Source organism: Gouania willdenowi, chromosome 16, assembly GCF_900634775.1.
Source record: "Gouania willdenowi chromosome 16, fGouWil2.1, whole genome shotgun sequence".
NCBI classification, from domain to species: Eukaryota; Metazoa; Chordata; class Actinopteri; order Blenniiformes; family Gobiesocidae; genus Gouania; species Gouania willdenowi.
In genome coordinates this window covers 27289091-27298642 of record NC_041059.1, presented here as the reverse complement: position 1 = coordinate 27298642, position 9552 = coordinate 27289091, and the positions used below count along the sequence as shown (strand labels likewise).

The following is a 9552-nucleotide window of genomic DNA, read 5'->3' as shown; positions in this document are numbered from 1 at the left end:
TAAAAATGAAAATCATAATAATTATGATGAAAATGATCTTGATTAGAACAAGAACTAAAAATACAAGGGTCAGGCTTGGTCGCACACCAGGCGGGAGATGACCAGAATGTCTAAAAACGATATATATATATATTTAAGAGACACTAAATGTTGTTTCTTTTCACTTATTTACAATGGGATTTGTTAAAATGTATTATCACTGATTCATTCCATCATCATGCTCTATAGTTTTTGCTTTTTCATAGAATTCTGACCAAATGTTGTAGTCGGACAAAAGGGGGTACTTGGATTCAGAAATAAGAGAAAGGGGTTACTTGAGCATAAAAGTTTGAGAACCACTGCACTAGAACTGGTTTTAATGACGACTATAAGGAGAGATAATGGGATGTGCTGTCACTGAAAACACAGCGAACTCTGAAACTTGGAGAAGTTCTTTGTATCTCCTCTCAGAGAGTCTGGGCAGCCACAACACAGTCACACAGCTTTACGAGATGTTATGACCTTTTAAACAGTGGCACTTTAAAGTATCCCTCTCCTGTTCAGTGCTCCACAGAGGCCAACTTCTTGCCAGGGATTATCAAAGTTAACACGGCTTTAATGGGTCCGATGAGACCCATAAAACCTCTACCCGGGCCAGGTAGAGCGGCTCTCCTGCTAGTCCTCTCACTCCCTATAGTGCAGCCAGACTGCACATCCAAGCAGCGACTAAATAATAAACAGATGGTCCTCACCAAATATAGCCCCGGTTCAAAGTACAAAGTGAAATGATAGGGTATTAAAGTGGAGGTTCAATTTGGAGGTCAAATGGGATGTAACCCTTCACTGAACAAATGGAAGATTAACCTTTGCTGCTACAGAATCATTCACACGTGCTCTTTCTGTCCTGTTGACACATTTTATATATTCCACCATTAAAGATCTGTTGTTTGCTTTCCACCCTAATTAAAGTTTTCAGTGACGAAGCCAGGCTATTAGATCCCCTGATGATTTACCGTGCAAAAACAAAATGCCACTCATTTCTCACAGAATTATGAAGTGCAAAAAAAAAAAAAAAAAAGAAACACAAAGGAGTCAAAGCATCGTGGTTATTACTCATGCATTCATACAAATAGGCTGCCCTCTTTTCCTCCCTGTTCCCGGGACATTAATCCTTGCACCTAAACCAGCTCTGTAAGAAAGGGCTTATGATGCTAGAACCATGTCATAATCAGCAGCTGTCAGCAAAATGACCACTGTACTGGGCCAAGATTCTAAAGTGCCCTATTCATTATCCTAATCTCATTAGTTAAGATCTGTTAAGTAGAGACTGGTTTTAATGCATGCTTTTCCCTTTTAATTATTGACCATAAATACATTGGAGTGCATTAGGGTCCAGGGGCGTAGAGGGTAACGGCTCCTAATAGATCAGAGGACAACACTTTATCTGAATGTATATATCTAACTAATCATGCATCAGCTCGCGACCTGACATCAATCGCACTTTGCCATTTGACCCCAGTTGCGCCTTTTCCAGGGCGTAATCTAGTAATGAGTCCAAAAAAAAAAAAAAGGCAATAGATGGAAAGTGACAGAATGAAAACAGCGGAAACAACAAATAAATCCTCATAAGACCATAGTGTTGTTTCTGAATGCTGACAGATTATTTCTAAATTGTTTCATGGTTAATCAGGTTACAGATTAAATCATTTAGGGATTAGAGAAGAATAAATGAATAATCCGTGTACTGTTCACAATGCCATAAGCCACGAGCGAGTGATCTCATGTAGAAGTGGAGAGAGAGAGAGCGAGAAAACTCTGCTCACCCTCCTTTCAGCTGCTTTTTCCTCTCTGTCTGTTTTACATGGAGCGTTTTCCACTCTCCCTCTGCAGCACACACACACACACACACACACACACACACACACACACACACACACACACACACACACACACACACAAGAGAGCAACGCTCACCCTCACACACAAGAGCTCTTGTACAGTTGAGAAGTAAATGTGTTAAACAAGAGCGAGGGCATGCTATGCTGGAGAACCATCTCTGTGTGTGTGTGTGTGTGTGTGTGTGTGTGTTTTACAGTAAATGTCTTCTTCCAATTGATCAATTCTGTACATCGTCTCTTCCTTTATTGCACGGTAGTTTAGGTTGTGTTAAGTTTACAGTAAATCAAGAAAATATTAAAGTAGAAAAAAATTAAAGGAATGCATGATTATTTATTGTTCAGTGGGGCAGAAATCAGCGAAATATGATTTGTCGTAGCTTCTATTATCAGTGGAGGAGAGGAAAACAGTAGTGATTGTATTTAATCACACGCACAAATGAAAACAAAAAACACAAAAGGAGAAAAAAAAAGAACAATAGATATTACATTTTCATTCTATTTTTCACATTTCATATTGTTTGTTGTTTGCCTTTGGAAGCAAATCTTTGCATGACATCTTCACAAAACACAGACATGCAGAAAACAGGCAGAAGAAATCAGTACAGTTTAAATAAGTAATATGTAAAGCCTAACCTCATTGAAATACATTTTAATTAAATTTCATAAACAAATATTTCAGATATTTCTTGCCCATGTTGTAAAATACATGCATTATTTAGATTTTCATTTGTAATTGTAGTTCGATACTGAGTTCATGTGTTCTTAATATGAATAATAATATGTAATGTATGAAGTAATCATTTGGTCGGCATGTGTTGTGTTGTATTATACGCAGTGAGTAGCAGCACCATCCTCCCATCATACCAACAGACTGAGGACTATTGTCTTCACTGCAAAATATGCTGAACAACATACTGTGTGTAATAGTGTGTCTGTGTGTGTGTCTGTGTGTGTGTGTGTGTGTGTGTGTCCAATAGAAGCTTCATGGTAGAGACTATAGAAAAGTCACAGGTTACACCAGAGGAAATGCACACATCTCTCCCTCTAAGCCAGTGGTTCACAAACAGGGGTGCGTGTACCTGTAGGGGTAGTTGAACATGTTGCATGTGGTACTCGAAAATGTTTATGAATTTATTTCCAACATAATGAGTCATTTTATGAGCCTATTTCAGACACCGTACGTGCTCAGCAGAAAGCCTGTCCACCTGTTGACAAACGACATCAATGCAATGAAAAAAATAACGTTGCATTATTTTTCACCTAAAGTCAAATGCAGTTTCAAACTTATTTTAAAAACACATGTACTGATATACAATATTTATGAATGCATGCAAAGAAGGAAATCAACACTTAGTTTTAATATTGCATCTTAAAAGATTCAACTATTTTCACCAACATGAACCAGTTTAAAAAGTTTTTTTAAGTCATATTAATTATTAATATTTAGTTTTTGTGACTGTATAAGCTTTTGCTTCAACCTACACCGTTTTGGCTGAAGAGTTAGACAATTGAGTGTTGTTTGTTCTGCTTTTGTTTTTCTGAAGACTGTCAAAATAAATTCAAATTCAAATTCAAAAGAATATTGATTGTTAGTTCGGGATAAATTGTACATGTTGACATATAAAAGATGCCGTTGTTCAAAGAGAAGAATTCAGAGGCCAAGAACCAGCCTAACAAGCAGCTTATTTTCACACAGGGCTCTTTTCATTCCAATATAAATAATGTAAAAATGTTTAAAATGCATTTTCGTGCATATATATAAAACAGACTTTAGAGGCCCCCCTGCCTTGGGCCCTGGGTACTCAGTACCTCCCCAGTCCAACACCCATGGTTGGGAAACAGTGCTCTGAGCATCACACTAACATACTGTATATCCACAGTTTATCTCAGTGATGAGGTGAAAAATACAGAAAACTGACACAAATTGCTCATATTTCCCTAAGAGGCCGACATCTTTTTCATATATGTGTTAAGGTTTCATTTATTCAGGACACTTTTTTCAGGAAATTTACTTTGATCTCCTGACATGTTTCAACTGTCAATTGCCAGTCTTCTTCAGAGGCATCTGCTGATTGCTTTGATGTTGTCTTCGTTGTGAAAAATATGTTAAAGTTTCATTTATTCAGACAACTTTTTTCACAGGAAATTTTCTTTGATCTCCTAGCATATTTTGACTGTCACTGATCGCTTTGATATGTCCTTAACTACTGCGTAGTAATACCAGCAAGTTAATTCTGTCTTTTTAAAAAAAATATGTTAAGGTTTTATTTTACAGGAATTTTTTTTTGATCTCTTGACATATTTCAACTGTCAACTGCCAGTCTTCTTCAGAGGGGTCTGCTGATCGCTTTGATCTGTCCTTCACCACTGCGTAGTAAAACCAGCAGTTCATGTTGCCTTCTTTTTGAATAATATGCTAAGGTTTCATTTATTCAGACAACTTTTTTATTTTTACAGGAAATTTACTCTGATCTCCTGACATGTTTTGGCTGTCAACTACCAGTCTTCTTCAGAGGCATCTGCTGAGCGCTTTGATATGTCCTTGACCACTGCGTAGTAATACCAGCAAGTTCATGTTGTCTTCTTTTTGAAAAATATGTTTTAAGGTTTCATTCATTCAGACAACCTTTTTTTCTACAGGAAATTCATTTTGATCTCCTTACATATTTTGACTGCCACTGATCGCTTTGATGTGTCCTTGACTACTGCGTGCTAGTAATACTAGCACATCTTTGTCATGCCTTGGCAGTAATATCTCAGCACACTTCTGCTTTTTTAAAAAAGCTGCTAAAAGGATTCCCTCTGAATAAGTTCACAAGTGCACCAATTACTGTCTTCTTATTTGGACGTTAAATACAGGTGTTGTATCATTCGCAGCACATGGCTTTGATCCATTTAATTAGCACATGTATGACAACATGTGCGTGTGTGGGGCTCGAACTGGCTTCCAGCTAGCGCTGCATTATTATCCCCATACGTTACATTCTCATTCAGCTGAGGCAATTATGGCTGGGCTAACACGTATGGATGGATGTGTGAGAGCAGCAGGTCATAACAGTCATATTGTATCGGCCATATTAAGCAAGTCAATAGGAGCCCAGGGCGGCTTGATTTAATTACACTATTATACCTCAGGTTTATTAGAGCGCTTTCCCTGGAGTGAGTACAGACTATACGTCATAATTACAACAATGGTGCACATGATGAAGAGTCACAGTGCTGGGGCTTGTCAGTAATCATCATGGTAAATGATTGTGTGCTGACGTGCATTCATGCTGTGCTCGCAGTGTTGATTTTATTGAGTTTTGACCAAGAGGAAGAAAGATGACACACGTACGACAAAACGTGATCAAATGTACTTGTTCTTCCACTCCTCTAATTAAAACAGAAAAGAACAATTATGTTGACGTGTGACAGTAAATGCAAACATGTACAAATAAGACCCCGGAGCTCACGCGCTGCATGTTCACATCTCTAAAAGCATTCTGGGTAAACATATTAAACTATTGTGCAGTGCTTTGTTGTGTTCAGAGTCTTAATGAGTCATCCCAATCAAATCAAACTTGACATTTAGTTGGTTATAAATAAGCAAAACAATAAATGAACATTGCTATTTGTCGTGTTGTTGTTTTTTGCCGTGAACTAAGGACGACACACCAAACCTGGCAACCTAAAACACAGTTATAATTAATTTGGGAATTTGTTTTTTAAACATAATTTATATGTAAATGTGTTTTGTATTAATACAGGGGGAAATAATACAAACACCCCTGTGCTAAATGACACCCTCAAGACTGTGTTTTAATTGAATTGTTGGAAACATGTAAAAACTAAATAGGAGACGATTCACTGGTTGGGCCTCGGCTACAACTTTGTATTTCTGGTGGTTTGTGTCAGAATGTTTGTTGTGGATTTTGAAGGACAAGAAATCAATAGTTGAAAGTGCACAGCTGAGTTTGACCCATAACTGAATAACATATACGTACACACACAGACATGTGCAGACCTGGTTTAAACTCTAGATTTCCAGTAGATCTGCAGTAAGTTTTTCATTGTGTTTGTATTTTTCCTTCAAATTATTGAATGAATGATGATGGTGAATATGCTTTATTTAGCATTAGATTGATACAAAATGGTGAAATCAGTTTACAGCTATGGTAAGTACAATTTTAAGGCCACATTATTATGATAATCTAAAATTGTTTGAGTTTTGCTTTAAAAACTTTCTTTAATTACAAAATGAATAATGTTTTCAGACCTTTTTTTTTTCTAAAGAAAGAAAGAAAGAAACCAATAACATATATATATATATATATATATATATATATATATATATATATATATATATATATATATATATATATATATATATATATATATCTTTTCAGATATATAAAAAACGTTCACATATTTAAAAAAATGTTAAAAAATAAAAATGTTACCAGACTTTTTTTTTAGGAATTAACAAAAAACACACAAACAAATAACATACTGTAAATCTGACCTAAAATGTGTTTGTGTTTTGTTTTAAGTATATATATTACAAAACAATAACATAAATCAACAATGTGTTTGTTTTTGTTTAAAAAACTTTTACATATTTAAAAAAACTTCCAAAAAAAAAAAAAAAAACGTTACCAGACTCCTTTTAGGAATAAACAAAACAAAAAAAACACACACACACACACACACACACAAACGAATAAAATACTTTAAATCTGACCTATACATAAGCAAAAATAACCAAATAACTTAATCGAAAATCTGTTTGTGTTTTGTTTTAAAAATCTTTTATTTCACATATTTAAAAATTGTCCAAAATTAACAATGTTTTTCTTAAAAAAAAGAAACAAACAAACAAAGCAATCACATAAATGTGACCTATACATAACAAAAAAATAATAATAAAAAATAACATACATCTAAAATGTGTTTGTTTTTGTTTAAAAAACTTTCACATAATATTTAAAAAAAAAAAGTTCAAAAATAAAAATGTTACCAGACTCTTTTTTAGGAATAAACAAAAAAACACACACACACAAACAAATAACATACTGTAAATCTGACCTATACATAAACAAAAATAACCAAATAACAATCTAAAAAATTTTTGTGTTTTGTTTTAAAAATATATTTTTTTTAATTTCACATATTTCAAAGATGCCCAGAAATAATTATATTAGACTTTTTTCTTTTTTTAGGAAAGAAAGAAAGAAAGAAAGAAAGAAAGAAAGAAAGAAAGAAAGAAAGAAAGAAAGAAACATAAATCTCACATATACGCAAATAAATAAAGAAATAACATAAATCTAACATTTGCTTGTGTTTTGTTTCATTTCATATATTTAAAAAAGGAAAAACATTTTTTTTTTTTTTTTTAGAAAAAAATAAAAAAATAAACAACAAATAAACAACCAAAGAATGATTTAAAATGATTTATTATAAAATAGCTTTAGTTTCCCGTCATGTTTTATTTTATCTGTGACACTGATGCAGATGTGAAGTCAAATCTTGATTCGTGGATGGCGGCACGTGTCGCCTCTCCTCCACGAGGTGGCAGCAAAGTAACACTAACGTGGGACCACGTGCGTGTGCGCGTGTGCACACAGCGCTGATGTTGAGCCGTGTTAATGACGCTTCTGACACAGACTGACACCGCGGACGAGAAAAAGACGGTCTTCTGTCCGTGGCCCACAGTCAGGCAGCCTCTAAATAGTCCTCCATAGTTATTAGTGACGTGTCACGTGTCACGTGTCAGAGCAGCTGATGGACGCACCTGCTCATTATTAGCAGTTAGTGTTGCTTCACAAGAGCACGAGCTGCTCCCTGCGTGGCCCGTCATTCACAGGCTAACTGAACCCAAACACAACACGTTGGAGGTAGGATATCTAATTTTATATGTTTCTGGATGAAGAGGAAAGTTTAAATAAAGCAACACGTTCTTATGATTCATTAGATCCACGTGTGTCTGTCAGGAAGTGTTGTCCTGGTATTTTGTGTCCAGACCAGCCCCACTACATTATCAGTGATGTTCAACATGTGGCTCTTTTCTTAATTTTAATTATTATCTCCCAGAAAACCTTAAAAGGGGAAAACTTTATTGCTTTTTTTTTTTTTTTTTGGCCATTTCCCAACTTCCTTTATCTCTTTTTTTGCCCCTTTTCAAAACTTTTTCCGACTTTAGATACCGTTTGCCAATACATATCGTTATTATTTTCTATTTTTTGTCCATTTTTGCAAGTTCTTTTTGACACTTTCATCCAATTTTTTTGTCCTTTAATTATTTTGGCCACTTGGCCCAATAAATACCACTTGTTTACATTTTTACCTACATTTTGCCTCTTTTCGGTCAACATTCTTGTCCCTTTTCACTATTGTTTGCCACAGTTTGCCCATTTAAGCTACCCTTTGTCATTACCCACCACCTGATTCCTCTTTATATACCCTGTATTTGCTAATTTTTTTTTTGCCCATTCTTGACTGCTTTTGGCCCATTTTAGTCACTTTTCACTCTTGTCAGTCGTTCTCTACTGGTTTGGCTTTGGGACCAAAACCTCCTCTGTTTTAGTGAAACTAACCAAGAAAAAAATGGTTGAATTCTCCAATATATTATGGATAGATGAAGCAGATTGAACTGAGGTTATGATACTAAATGGTTGAATATGCCTTCTTATACTGAAAATGGCGTCAGTTTTTGTTCTCTCTCTCACACACACACACACAACACAAATACATAAACTAAAAAGTAATTATAAGACAAAAGTAGATAGAATTAAGTTTTATTGTGAAAAAAGGTTGTCTTTTGGGATTATGAACAGTCTTCCATTGTGCTGTCAAGACTTTTCTCCATAAATTAATCAACTTTAAAATAAAGTGACGATACATTTTTCTATTAACGGCCCACACAATAGGCTGTAGGCCACTGCAAATGACTCTGTGACCCACTTTGGTGTCCTAGCCCACATGTTGAGAAACCTCTGCTTTATATCGTGAGTCAGATTTCCATTATGTAAATATGATGCTGCAGCACACAGACCTGTTAACTCTGCTTGTGCGCATGACCTAGAACCGTCAAGTGTTAAAATAAGGGAAAGTTAGTAATTATGATCACATTTTGATTTAATTTGCTGATTTCACACATGCAGGGTTAGCATAATATATTATTGTGTGTCACAGGAGAAATCCAGCTCATTTTCACATCATTTTCAGTTTTAAATTAAACTTGATAGAAGAAAAGCCTTACTGTTGATAAATACAAAGCCTAATTTCCCTAAATTGCAATCATTGTTCAAAGACTTTACCCTCCATCCATCAGTTGATAAATGATAATTTGTGTATTTGTATTTCTAGATTTATGAAGGTTGTCCTAACAAAATGTTGACATTAATTTAAAGTATGTTTATGCTTGTATTTGAAGTCAAAACTTCTCAAACTCTCTAATATTAACACTATTCCAATGAGCCACCAGGTGGCAGCAAAAGCAAACAAAACCAACAGGAAGCAGAACATGAGAAACAGTGCAGTGTTTGCAGAGTGTATTTATCATCACTAAACAGTCAGTTATTTAGTCAAAGTATAAGATGACATTTATTTTTGTGTTCATAAATGTTTAAATGTAAATTTAGACTACAAATGTCAAATTCGTTTTTAACGAAGTATTAGATTTTTGGAGAACAGT

At 34.9% G+C, this 9552-nt stretch overlaps 1 protein-coding gene across 1 annotated transcript in view; it reads left to right on the top strand.

Annotated features, from left to right (window-relative positions):
• Window positions 1–7723: 7723 nt before the first annotated feature.
• LOC114477912 (nuclear factor of activated T-cells, cytoplasmic 1-like) overlaps window positions 7724–9552 on the top strand; it is a 114729-nt gene continuing 112900 nt past the window's right edge. Inside the window, exon 1 of the mRNA XM_028470604.1 lies at window positions 7724–7753. The gene's annotated coding sequence lies outside the window, so the exon portion shown is untranslated. The remainder of the gene's footprint in view (window positions 7754–9552) is intronic.